Below are 12494 nucleotides of genomic sequence, written 5' to 3' on the forward strand. Positions count from 1 at the left end.
AGGGCAAAAGGGACAAATGAGCTAAGCGGAAGGCACGTCAAGCAAATCCTCATCGTGACCATCTTCCATCCGGAAACCTATGTCCTCACTGTGGGAGGCTGTGTGAATCTAGAATTGGCCTCCACAGTCACTTACGGACTCACAGTTAAAGACCTTATCTTGGAAAACTATCTTACTTGGCCACGAGTGATTGCCAATGATGAAAATGATGATTGGCAAATCTGCTTTAAAACAATCTCTTATCTAATCCTGTCACTGAAAGAAGCAGCTCACTCAACTAATCACAGTGCTCTGCAGGAGGGGGTCTCCTGCAAATACCATCTCAATCAGGATGTCTGTTCTGTATGATGTAGGAATTTATTTATTTATATATTATTTGATTTCTATCCCACCCTTCCTCCCAGGAGGTGGCCTTTAGTATGGTTCTACTTACCCTTTGGAAATCCCTCCTGTTACATATCAGACAAGCACCATCTCTTGTCTTTTTGGCACCAGTTGTTTGCTTATTTATTAAATTTATATCCCACCATTCTTCCCAAAGGAGCCCAGGGTGGCAAATACTTCTGTGTTAAAAAATACAATTAAAAATAAAAACAAAAACATATTTTGAGACATTTAAAAGCTATAAAAAACACATAAAAACAATAAAAAATCTAAAACAAATTTAAGAACAAATGTAACCAAATCGTGTCTGGGTAGGGGCACTGAAACAGGAAAGTTTTCAGCACACATCTAAGAGTACTGTGATGGTACCTGCCTAATGTCAATAGGCAGGGAGTTTCAAAGCACAGGTGCTGCCATACTGAGTGAATGAATCCTTACAAATGTGGAATTGACATTGTGTGGCACTGTAGAAGTGCAAATTAAAGACCTTCCTTTTCAACAAGCCTTTTAAGTGGATATTTTTATCACAGATTTTATCTGTATTGGATTTTTATATAAGTTTGTAATGTTGATGTTTTTATTGAAGTTTTTATGATGTTTTTATTATTAATCTCTTTGGGATGTTTCATGGGACACAATTCATAAATGAAATTAAATGAGATGTGTTAGGCTTCCTCTCTCAGAACAGAGGGTGTATCAAGGTTGATGTGTAGGACTCTTCCCTTCTATAAAACACAGGCACTGTGCAATTTTGATTAATTGGCTTTGAAACAAACTAGTCAGCACTGGACTGAACACCTACTATGGTCTGCCATGGAATGAGTCGGGCTGGACCACTGGCAGATCAGCACTAGTATGTTTTGCACCTTACCTTTATTTATATTATGCAAAGAGATGCATGCACATATGGAGTGAGGGGAATGCTCCTAGCTGGCTGCAGACCAGGTACAGGCCTCTGGGCTGTTTACTTTTCAGGTTGGCTCCACCCAAGCACTACAATGGATGTCTTAAACTCTGAGCTTGCCTTCCTTCAATCCCTTTTTTCTAGTAATAAGCAAAGTAGGTTCTGGGTTCTAGCAGGCTCCAGAGGGAAATAGCAAGTCAAGCAGAAGTGTTCATGCATATTTGTGAACAAACTCCACAATGAGAATGATTACCTGCCTACCTGCATGCAAATGTAAGACTGTTGCCTCTGTGTGGTGTGTGTGTGTGTGTTTGTAAGAGGCAAACTACACCTGGATCATGCATGTGTGTGTTTCTGCTCCACCATAGCCTTTTTCCAGGCTAAGTATGTTTGTTTATTTTATTATACTTGTATGCTGCCCCATAGCCGAAGCTCTCTGGGCTGTTTACAGTAACTAAAAACATTAAAACAAATACAATTTAAAACAGATCTTATAAAAACAATTTAAAACACAATTAAAAATTTTAAACAGTATAAAACACATGCTAAAATGCCTGGGAGAAGAGGAAAGTCTTGACCTGGCTCCGAAAAGATAACAGTGTTGGCGCCAGGCGCACCTCGTCACGACGATCTTTCCATAATTTGGGGGCCACCACTGAGAAGGCCCTCTCCCTTGTTGCCAGACTCCCAGCTTCCCTTGGAGGAGGGGACGAGGGCCTTAGATCTTGAACGTAGTGTACGGGTTGATTTGTATCGGGAGAGGCATTCCATCAGGCATTGCGGTCCCAAGCTGTGTAAGGCTTTATAGGTCAAAACCAGCACCTTGAATCGAGCTCGGAAACATACAGGCAGCCAGTGCAAGCGGGCCAGAATCGGTTTTATATGTTCGGACCGTCTGGTCCCTGTTACCAATCTGGCCGCTGCACTTTGCATAAGCTGCAGTTTCTGAACCGTCTTCAAAGGCAGCCCCACGTAGAGTGCATTGCAATAATCTAATTTGGAGTTACCAGAGTATGGACAACTGAAGCCAGGTTATCCCTGTCGAGATAGGGACATAGTTGGGCCACCAACCGAAGTTGGTAGAAGGCACTCTGTGCCACTGAGGCTACCTGAGCCTCAAGTGACAGAGATGATTCTAGGAGAACCCCCAAACTACGAACCTGCTCCTTCAGGGGGAGTGCAACCCCATCCAGGACAGGTTGGACATCCACCATCTGGTCAGAAGAACCACCCACTAGCAGCATCTCAGTCTTGTCTGGATTGAGCCTCAGTTGATTAACCCTCATCCAATCCATTGTCGCAGCCAGGCACCGGTTCAGCACATTGACAGCCTCACCTGAAGAGGATGAAAAGGAGAAATAGAGCTGCATGTCATCAGTATACTGATGGCAACGCACTCCAAAGCTCCGGCTGACCACACCCAACGGTTTCATGTAGATGTTGAACAGCATGGGGGACAGAACTGACCCCTGCGGAACCCCATACTGGAGAGATGTTTGAGCCTAAGTGTGTGAGGAAAAGTGCGGAGAGTAAGAGAATGATGTACTCCACCTTCAAGTCAACTGTGAGCACTTCTCAGATGCCAGGGAAATATTTTTGTATCCAATGCTGGACCTAGCCAGTGGTTGCTAAGCAGGAATCCATATATATGGTTGCTAATGGCAATCAGAAATTTAATTCTGGTGATCAGCAAGGACAACCATCATATTCCACCACAAAGAAATAAGGAGTGCCATTTTCAAAATGGCGCCAGATTGCATGTACTAGGATGCAGCATCGGAGTCACAGGCTGGAGGAACATTGTGGTTCAAATACATAGAGACAAACAATCTGGTACTTCTCCCAGTACAACCCTCCTGTGGTCAGTGAGTGCAGAAAGGACAAAAGCCCAGCCAAAATTTGTAGATCTTGATGTGACTGAACTATATGGCACAGGAGGAGGACAGTGCAGGGGTGAGACTGCTCTGTATTGTATTATAACATTAATAATTATTTTAATTCGTCATGAATAATTCTTATAATACATTTATCATTAGGTGCTTAACTCTCTGCATCTCAAAACCTGGGGGTTGGCAGGTGGCTTAAAGAATTATCCCCAAAACAAAAATGGTCTTTGACTGATCTTTTCTGTTGATCCCAATTGAAATAACAAGAGCCAGGGTAATATGGTGACTAAGGCTGCAATCCAATACATGTCTACTCAGAAGTAAGATCCTTTTGGTTCAATGGGACTTATTCACAGGTAAGGGTATATTGGATTGCATCATACGGTGGCAGTCCTATATCCACTTAAAAAGGTAAAGGTGTCCCACACTTGTAGTGTGAGTCATTTCTGACTCTTAGGGTGATGTCTACTAGGCAGACCATACATATGGGGTGGGATTGCCAGTTCCTTCCCTGGCCTTTCTTTACCCCCCAGCATATGCCTGGTACTCATTTTACCGACCACAGATGGATGGAAGGCTGAGTGGACCTCGACCCCTTTTACTGGAGATTCGACTTCCTCCTTCTGTTGGAATCGAACTCCGGCCGTGAGCAGAGCTTCGGCTGTGTTACCGCCGCTTACCACTCTGCGCCATGGAGGATCTTCTATATCCACTTACCTAGAAGTAAATCCTATTGAACTCAGTGGGATTTCTGAGTAGAAATGTATAGTATTGTGGAGATACAAAGTCTCCAATTCAGATTTTGCTTCTGCTATAAACTGCTTCTGCTGTAAAGTTACTAGCTGATCTTAGGCATGCCCCCACCCCCAATAATAGCATAAGATCATATATGTGAAGGAATTTTAATATGTTAAAACCACTAATTAAAAACCAAGTATTATTACTATTACTAGATCTAGCAAGCCTGAAATTTCCCAACCTTGGATTTAGAGTGCTGTCTGTACTCTTAAATATGGTTCTGGCTCTCCTTGGCTATGTGGCACCTTCTAGCAGAGTTACTCTGTCTTTGATAGTGCAGCCTGATATTAAAGGGCCGCGCAAGAGAGTGTGCATTTCGTGCCCTTTAAAGGAGAGAAGACTTAGTCCTCCCCTCTCTTCCTCTGTCAGCAGACATTTCTGTTGGATCAGAAGACCAACTATATACAGCCCTGTGTCTGAAGAAGGACAGCCCACATAAAGAATGGTAAAGTGGAAGTGTGGGAAGCAGTGCTTTCTTGAAACAAGTTGTGTTGTGGCATTTGTTTTCCTGCAGCATCTTTGTGTCTTTACTGGGTGGATTGAACTAATCTGTGCCTGCAGTAAAAGAGAATGAGTGAGGGATGAGTGTATGTGCCTTGGGCTTGCAGGAATTGGGTGTCTGCAACAAGCAGAGCTAGTTTCCAAAATTACCCTTATGCAGATCTGGTCATACAGTGCCCAGATGTCTTGTAGCCTTTGTCCAGTTTAGCAGGTAGAAGGCTATGCTCTCTGTGTGTTCCTGAAAAAGAACTGTTTTCACATGATAACTGATTCACTAATAGGCAAAAAACCTTGCGGTTTAAGAACATACCTATAGCCAAGAGATATATGTAGCCACTTAGGTAACTACTTCATGCATATGGCATGTTGGACTCTGGTCCACAAAAGTGTGTTGTATGCCATCATAAATTTGTTAATATTTTATGGTGTCATGAGACTTTGTTGCTAAAAATAATTTGTTTTTCTCTCTTCTATTGTGTATGCATTGTGTGGAATACCAAATGTGTGTGTGATGTTATTGTTTCCAAGACAAGTCTGTTGGTATGCTCAGGCATTCTTTGCCATTGTGGTGATGTTGGTGTCTATTTTGAAGATTTTATCCCACTGATTATTGTTATTATTGCACAATGTTGAAATGCGTAAGGATTTGTGATTTATATGAGCTTTTAAAAACTATGCTGAAACCCCAAACAAATCAAGCCCTCTGCATGAACTAATGTTTAAGAGCTAAACTAATCAGGGTAGATTGCAGGTAACACCAATGAAGGACAATGCATCATTATAAACACTCATAGAATGAGTGGAATTGACTGGAATACAATGGAAACACTAACTGGAAGACAGAATGTAAAAGTGCTTATGGCCCTTGTAAACTAAAGTTTAACTACAGTTATAGATTGAATTGAACAAGAGGTAAAGGACCAGGAAACCACCCAGTGACTCACTCCTGTGCAAGCCAACACAGTCATAGGGCTGTTTAACCCCTTCTATCACAATGTGAACAGCAACAGATGTTTTGGCAGAGTTTTCTCTCCCCTGTGTGTTGGCTCATACTTGGAAATGAGTAGCTTAGGAAATGGAAGTATGTATGATGACCCATGTGTTGACAATATGAGGGGAAACAGTTTGTGTGCATCCCTGGGTCTGGTGTATGTATGAAGCAGCATATGGTAGAATCCTGAGGTGGTAGAACAGATGGTACTATTTCTGATTGAAGGTAGGGATACCATTTTTGAAACATCTTCTTCCTGCAAGAAAATAACAAAACAATTAGCACATCTGATTCTAAGCTAGCCTGATACTTGTTGTGTGCTAGTTTTCTACTTGCAGTGAGTTTTGTTTGTTTGTTTCATGTAGGAGACCATTCAAAAATGTGATCTGCCATGACACTTTCAGTCTGACGTGCTACAAGCTATTGTCCCATCTTAGAATTCTATCCCCTTATTTTGCTGCATGAAGAGTTCAGGCCAAGAGGCAGTAATGGCCACCAACTTGGATGGCTTTCAAACTAGATTAGAGAAATTCATGGAGGATATCAATGGCTACTAGCCATGATGGCTGTGCTCTACCTCCACAGTCAGAGGTGGTATGCTTCCAATTACCAGTTGATTTAAGCCACAGTTGGGGAGAGTGCTCTTGTGTTTGAGCCCTGCCTGCTGGCTTCCCATAGGTAGCTGGTTGTCCACTGTGAGAACAGGGTGCTGGATTAAATGGGCCACTAGCCTGATCCAGCAGGGTTCATCTTATGTTGTTACTGAGAGAATGGCTGACATGCTCTGACAGACCTTCTACTCACATTTGGAGGAGGAGATTAAAAAAAACGCTTCTCTTGTGTTTTGGAGTGTGCAATGGGTTTATTTAAAAGGGAAAACACTGCCCATCTGTATGCCCTGGCCAAGGGCATTCAGGTTTCTGAGGTACTAGAGCAGCCTTTCCCAACCAGTGTGCCTCCAGATGTTGTTGGACCACAACTCCCATCAGCCTCAGCCAGCATTGCCAATGGCTGAGGCTGATGGGAGTTGTGGTCCAACAACATCTGGAGGCACACCGGTTGGGAAAGGCTGTACTAGAGAGATGAAGAAGGCAGATTGAGTCACAGGTTTACTTAAAAGGAGATAAAGTTTATTTGGGTAACTTTCAGCACTCAGGCGCACCCAACGTGGAACAGACTGCACGTCTTGCACAGAGCGGGACCAGTTCTGAACAGCCCACTGGGCACAAGAAGCACTTTTATAGGATACATGTTTACCATCATAATGATGAGGTTACATAAGCATTGATTATTGTGAAGCATTAAATCATTGCATCTATTCTATTAATCTTTGGATTAACAAGGCAACTTCAAATAAGCATTAATTACTAGAAAAGGCTACATCATACAGCATAACAACAACTGATAAGCTGTATGCCCCTAATTGCCTGGCAGGGAGTTAACTGCTCCAAGGCTTACACTATCTGCTTAATGAGGCACCTTCCCAGCATCCCACAGCACTCTTTGGCAGAGCATCACACCGAATGCTTGTTAGGAACCCCAGATTGGACTACAGGTGGCTCTGAGCTCATTGACCGTCCTTGACCCATCTCCTGCATACTTAGATGCTGAATGTTAAACTCTAAAGAAAACTAAGGCTGGGGGGGGGATACAAGCCCCCCTTGCCTACAGGCAGCTATTCTGCTGATATAGCTGCTGAGCTTGCCCACGGGCTGATAACACTATCAAAAGCTTCATTGCTGTTCACTCTGGGAAGGAGAAAGTTAAAAGTGCTTTTGCTTGTGTCTTATTTGTGCAGGAAAAAGTGGGGAGGCCTCTGGATCTATGGTTGGGATTTAAGTCCTGGCCACCAATTGCCTCCCTGCTTCCTGAAGCAAAGAAAATAAAAACTGGATTCAGTACTGAAGAGGGTTAAATAGTGCTTAGATTCCTGTAAGATATGAAGTTTTTAAAATCTGCTTTCTATTCCTTAAATGACAAATCCATGAGGAACTCATGGAAGTGCACAGTTGGAAAAAAGAAAGGTGAATATTTTATTGCCTTCTTTCTTTGCCCTCCATTAATTCCTTATCTGGAGGTCAGTGAGATCCAGGGGCGGAGTGAAGGCCCCAGTGTTGTATCCAAAGATCTCTCCAGACATAGCACTGAACTTCCTTGGCCCTTGCAATAGATTTCTGGCTGAAAGATGGGTGTGAGCTTGATTCCTCCATGCCTAGCTCTGAGGGACTTGTCCTGGAAAAGCCATATTATTTATTTATTTATTTTATTTTATTTATTTATTTCATTTCATTTTTAAACCGCCCATAGCAAGTAGCTCTCTGGGCGGTGTACAAAACAGAGTTAAAATACAATGTTACAATAAAATCCATTTCAAATAAGAAAATTTAAAACATTAAGATGAACAATTAACATTAAACATTAACATTAAACATTAAAATGCCTGGGAGTATAGCCAGGTCTTAACCTGGCGCCTAAAAGAAAATACCGTAGGCGCCAGGCGTATCTCCTCTGGTAAGCTGTTCCACAATTCGGGGGCCACCACAGAAAAGGCCCTAGATCTAGTAGTAATCCTCCGGGCTTGATGAGTTGGTACCCGGAGGAGGGCCTTAGATACTGAACGAAGTGGACGGGTAGGTTCATAGCAGGAGAGGCGTTCCACAAGGTACTGCGGTCCCACACCGTGTAAGGCTTTATAGGTCAAAACCAACACCTTGAATCTGGCTCGGAAACAAATAGGTAGCCAGTGCAAACGGGCCAGGACAGGTGTTATATGTGCGGACCGATTGGTCCTCGTCAGCAGCCTGGCTGCCGCGTTTTGCACTAGCTGTAGTTTCCGAACTGTCTTCAAGGGCAGCCCTACGTAGAGCGCATTACAGTAATCCAATCTAGAGGTTACCAGAGCGTGAACAACTGAGGCGAAATCATCACTGTCCAGATAGGGGCGTAGTTGGGCGACTAAGCGAAGATGGTAAAACGCATTCCGTGCCACCGAGGCCACTTGAGCCTCAAGTGACAAGGAAGGGTCAAAAAGTACACCCAAGCTACGAACCTGTTCCTTCAAGGGGAGTGTAACCCCATCTAGAACAGGTCGGGCATCCACCATCTGGGCAGAAAAGGAGTTCACCAACAGCGTCTCGGTCTTGTCTGGATTGAGTTTCAGTTTATTAGCTCTCATCCAGTCCATTATCGCGGTCAGGCAACGGTTTAGTACATCGACAGCCTCACCTGAAGAAGGTGAAAAGGAGAAGTAGAGCTGCGTGTCATCAGTGTACTGATGGCACCGCACTCCAAAACTCCTGATGACCGCACCCAGAGGCTGCATGTAGATGTTAAAAAGCATGGGGGACAAAACCGATCCCTGAGGGACTCCACAATGGAGAGTCCAGGGTATCGAGCAATGTTCCCCAAGCACTACCTTCTGGCGACGATCCGCTAAGTAAGAGCAGAGCCACTGCGAAGCAGTGCCCCCAACTCCCAACTCCGCGAGCCTCCCCAGAAGGATACCATGGTCGATGGTATCAAACGCCGCTGAGAGATCAAGGAGAATCAACAGGGTCACACTCCCCCTGTCCCTCTCCCGACAGAGGTCATCATACAGGGTGACCAAGGCTGTTTCAGTGCCAAAACCGGACCTAAAACCGGATTGAAACGGATCCAGATAATCGGTTTCATCCCAAAGCGCCTGGAGCTGGATGGCGACGACCCGCTCCAAAACCTTGCCCAAAAAAGGGACATTCGCCACCGGTCTATAGTTGTTCAAAACATCTGGGTCCAAAGAAGGTTTCTTTAAAAGAGGTCTCACTACTGCCTCCTTGAGACTACCAGGGACTACTCCCTCTCTCAAGGAGGCATTTATCACCTCTTTGGCCCAGCCGGTGGTTACAGCCCTGCCAGCCTTCACCAGCCAAGATGGGCAAGGGTCCAGAGCAGACGTGGTCGCCCGCACCATTCCAAGTACCTTGTCCACTTCCTCGAGCTGCACCAACTGAAACTCATCCAATAATAAAGGACAAGGCCGCGCTCTGGACACATTAATGGATTCAACTGTCATAATATCAGAGTCCAAGTCCCGATATTCATCTTCTATCAGCCCTGAACTTTCTGTGAGTGCTTTTCCTTATCTGATTAAAGGTGCTATTGTGCATACACAGAGCGAACTCTCTAACCACTGCAGCTTACTGTGACAGGGCCCTGGGTGTGATTTTTCATGCAGACCCGAGCCCCAGCGCCCCTCTTTAAGAATTAAGCCGCACTTCACCACCTTTGCTAGACAACTATGCAATCCATAGCCCTTCTCAACAAACATTCAATTAATCTTTTCTAACAGTTCCTTAAAAAAAAGTCTTCTTTTCCTCAGTTTCCCCCAATAAGGAAGCTGTCCATTCTTTGTCTATGTGTGTGTCAGGCACTCAGGCCAGGGTTCTGTTTTCACTACCTAAGCAGAGCCCAGATAATACAGTTACTCTCTCCTTACCACCAAAGAAGTACAGATTTCCCCCTCACCATTTTCCATCCAGAGGAGTAGCCCAAATAAAATCAAACATATGAGTAAGGGCAGCAGATGCTTGCTGTGAACTTGCCTTGCCTTTTACGCTCTCTGTTAATGTCTCAGGAAAGCCGTCAATATAGCTCTTTTTCTGAGGGTCAGGAAAAAAAAGCAGGTCTGTCGAGAGACTAGTGGGATAGTTGCAAGTAAAAAAAAGGACCCTCTTTTTAATGGAAGGCTTAAATATGGTGCCATGAGACACATTGTCCTAAGAACAAAAGAAGACCACAGGCCTACCTTGTCCACCATCCCGTGAGATTCCTTGCCCTCTGGGAAGTCCAAAAGCATAATGTGAAGGCAATAGCCCTCTCCACTGTTGTTCTGCAGCAACTGGTATTCCAAGGCCTTGGATACTGCCTTGGAACCTGGAAGTAACATATAGCTATGCCCTTTCTCATTTTACCAACTGTTCAGATAATTGTGGGGGAGATTGTGTTCTCCGATCTCATTCCCTCTCATTTCTTTTTCCTTCCTAATGCATGCACTGTTCATAGTGAGGCCCGGCCACAATGCTGTTGTAAGCTTAGGGATGTTGTCTTAAGAAGCCTTGGTTTCAACACTTTCAGTACAGCTAGTGAGGTAAATGTGCAGTGCCTATTAGTTTTGAGCCAGTGTTTTCCCATAGTTATTTAGCATGTGATAGCTGTTGCTTAATTTATCTGCTGCTTTGACATTACAAAGAGGAGCTGAAGTGTGATTGGGAATATATATATTAAAAAGTTGTCTGTACCAAACTTGAAAAAAGGTTGATGTTAGGTTGAAGATGTGCAAGACTTTGAGGGCTCGGGTGCAGAATTCTCGGGGGTGTGTGTGTATGTCTGGTATTTTGGAAGAAAACAGATGTCTATAATGAAATCACCTGAGAAGCCAAACCAGTTGAATCTGACTCTCTTTACCTCTGCTAAATTCCATTGCCTCTTGTTATTCATTGTACTGAAGGCTGGCAGGGATTTAATGGGATTTTGAAATGTTTAATTTTTTAGGGCTCTAAAACCAACAACTTCCAGAAGTATTCCATTCACATGAAACGAGACTTTCAAATACTTGTGATGGCTGTTGCATTTCTTCAACTGAAATATAGCAACACAATATTGAAAGTATTTAAAAATGGGGAATATAATTAAAACATTCCAGCATGCTCAAATATGTTTCCCAAACAGAAAGCATAATAAATATTAGATACTACAGTTCCTGACATGCCCAAAACAGAATAATTGTTTTTCATAATAATGGGGAATTGAAGTTCTCTGGACAAGGTTAGCTAATGAGAATGAGGCAATTCTATACACACTTACCTGGGAGTAAGCCCCACTAAATTCATAGGACTTTTTCCTGAGCATAATGTCTTGTTTTATGCTGTTGCATACTCCCTTAAAAATACTAGTTTCCTGGAGCACCAGGTTTCAAGAATGGGTTGTTTGGCTGCATACAGATTTTCCTGCAAGCATGGAATAATCCCTACAATTTTTCTGTGGCTCTCCGTAAGCAGTGTGTGAACTTTGCTCCCAGAAACTTACCTGGCAGGGGAGATATCATGACCATGAAGGTGGTTTTTCCAGGGTGAGGCTCATTGATTGCACTCCGGGTGTGCTGACCCCTGCGAATGCGGGAAACTCGACTGCATAATTTGTGGGTTGGGCTCATAAAGGAGACTTAGTACCATACCAGTTTAACAAAGGTAGATAGAAAAGAGTAGTTCAACATAGTTCCATTTTACTAGCACCATAATCTCTATATTTCCCACTTATTATTTATTTAAAAAGTCCCCATTATAGGAATGAGGGCTTTTGAAGGACGCAGTAAATGGAAAATATTGATGTAACTGGAAAAAAGTGACTTCAAACCAGTTAATTCCACTTACTAATTTTTTTTAAAAAAAAGATAAGACTAGTGTTTCTTTTAGTATTATACAGTGGTTTCTCAGCAATGTTCCTACTTTATGTGGCTCAAGACCAAAACTGATCTAAAACCAATAGAATTCATGTAGAATTCTGATTGCTACAGAGATCAGGGCAAGACTATAGCATTAAATTCACTAATAGGCAAAAACCCTTGTGGTTTAAGAATGTACCCATAGCCAACAGATATTTCTATCAAACTTTAAAAAGCAGGAAAATTGCGCAGCTATAGTGAATGCACCAGGGGAGCAGGAGACCTGACCTCCTCTCTGAGATATTGGACTGCCCTACAAATTTGTCAAAATGCAAACACCATTTGGGTTGCTCTTTCACAGTCCAATCCACTTGCTGTGTAGCTTGGAAGAATTTGGTGACATGTGCCTCTGAGCACATGGTGAGTGGTGGCAACACCTGCAACCAGCCCAAATAATAGAAAGAAGATATGTGCTGTGCTAATCTTGTTTTAGCAGGGAGGAAGCAACATTATTAAGACAGTTGATATAGTTCAGATAGTCACTTTAAATATGTCTGATTTGCTTTGTAATTTTAGTGAAGTTTCCTATAAGAAATCATTTTCTTTTGTTTC

The 12494-nt window shown here is 43.1% G+C and overlaps 1 protein-coding gene and 1 pseudogene across 5 annotated transcripts in view; both read left to right on the forward strand.

Annotated features, from left to right (window-relative positions):
- The window catches only part of SH3D19 (SH3 domain containing 19), a 151810-nt gene that overhangs the window by 17548 nt on the left and 121768 nt on the right, over positions 1-12494 (forward strand). Inside the window, exon 1 of one of the 5 annotated variants that reach the window (XM_061584658.1) lies at positions 4368-4417. The exons of the other annotated variants lie outside the window; for them this stretch is intronic. The gene's annotated coding sequence lies outside the window, so the exon portion shown is untranslated. Of the gene's footprint in view, positions 1-4367; positions 4418-12494 lie in introns of those variants that run through there. 5 annotated transcript variants of the gene reach the window in all.
- Positions 11520-11668, forward strand: LOC133364699 (U1 spliceosomal RNA; annotated as a pseudogene).

Source organism: Rhineura floridana, chromosome 9 (assembly GCF_030035675.1).
Source record: "Rhineura floridana isolate rRhiFlo1 chromosome 9, rRhiFlo1.hap2, whole genome shotgun sequence".
Lineage (NCBI taxonomy): Eukaryota > Metazoa > Chordata > Lepidosauria > Squamata > Rhineuridae > Rhineura > Rhineura floridana.